This window comes from Bison bison, unplaced genomic scaffold (assembly GCF_000754665.1).
Source record: "Bison bison bison isolate TAMUID 2011002044 unplaced genomic scaffold, Bison_UMD1.0 scf7180017864239, whole genome shotgun sequence".
Taxonomy (NCBI): Eukaryota; Metazoa; Chordata; class Mammalia; order Artiodactyla; family Bovidae; genus Bison; species Bison bison.
The window spans coordinates 2,595,158-2,596,765 of NW_011494811.1; positions in this window are offsets into that span (position 1 = coordinate 2,595,158).

Here is a 1,608-nt window from a genome sequence, read left to right on the forward strand (position 1 = left end):
CTTTTTTTTTTTTTTTTTTTCTGGGTGATATTTTTGTTTGTCTTGGTTTTAAGGAAGGAAGCCTCTGTAACCGTCACAAATGCAATATGGGATTTGTGACTAACTGTCCTTACTAATTAGCTCGGGTGGTGTTTCTCCACCGCACTGATTTTCTTAGTAGTTAAATGAGAAAGGTAAACAGAAGAGACACTTGTTTAAATAATACATTCCTCATTAGAAGTGCCTTTTATACTATATGCATTATAATACGTATGCCATCTTTTATAACAAGAACCACAATACCTTCCGTTTATATTTAAAAACTTTCATCCAGTCTTTATCAGTAACTGACATTTGTGAGGCACCTTATGTGTGTTTTATGTGCTGTTGCTTTGTCCTAGAATGTGTAAAATAGAAATGAGATGTGCATAAACAATATAAGGAAAAAAAAAACAATATAAGGGATAATAATAGCTGCCATTTGGGGACTCTGTGCTAATAGTATGCTAGGAACTTTGCAAAACGTTTTACATATTTTATCTCATTTAATCCTCATAATCTCATGAGAGTACTATTATTAGTGCGATTTTACATAATGTAGAGAAAGGTTAAATAAATTTCTCAAGGTAATTCAGCAAGTAAGAATTGGAGCTGGTATATCTGCTCCCATATATATATATATATCAAAACAGTATATCTGATTGCAAAGCTTGTTGCCCTCATCGCTACATCGTTTGGCTTCCAGTACAGGAGAAAAGATTCTAAGTTCCATTACGTAATGACCCATTAAGGGAAATTTTCTGGCAGATATACAGCATTAACCCTCTGCATTTTCGTCTGCTCCATCCTAAAACACCTAAAAAACAAAAAAGTAAAGGGGAAATGCAAATTAAAACCTCAGAGAAGGACTTCTTGGGTGGTTCAGTGATTAGGAATCTGTATTGCAATTCAAGGGTTGTGGTCCATCCAGTTTTGGGGACTAAGATCCCACATACCATGGAGCAAGCCCTCGCACCACAACTAGAGCCCATATGCCACAATGAAAGATCTGGCACGTGGAGATGAAGATCCCACAAATAACATATTTAAAAAAAAACCTCAGTGAGACACCTTTACGCACCCACGTACGTGCGTGCATGTTCAGCCATTCAGTCATGTCTGTTTGTGACCTCCATGAACTGTAGCCCGCCAGGCTCCTCTGACCATGGGATTCTCTGGGCAAGAAAACTGGAGTGGGTTGCCATACCCTCCTCCAGGGGATCTTCCCCACCAGGATTTGAACCCATGTTTATTAAGTCTCCTGCTTTGACAGGTGGGTTCTTTACCACTAGCACCACCTGGGAAGCCCTTACATACCCAACAGAAAGGCTAAAATGAAAAAGAGAGAAAATACAAAGTACTGCCAAGACTGTGGAGCAACCAGAACTCTCAGGCTACTGCTGCTGCTGCTGCTAAGTCGCTTCAGTCGTGTCCGACTCTGTGCGACTCCAGAGACGGCAGCCCACCAGGCTCCCCTGTCCCTGGGATTCTCCAGGCAAGAACACTGGAGTGGGTTGCCATTTCCTTCTCCAATGCATGAAAGTGAAAAGTGAAAGTGAAGTCACTCAGTCGTGTCTGACTCTTAGCGAC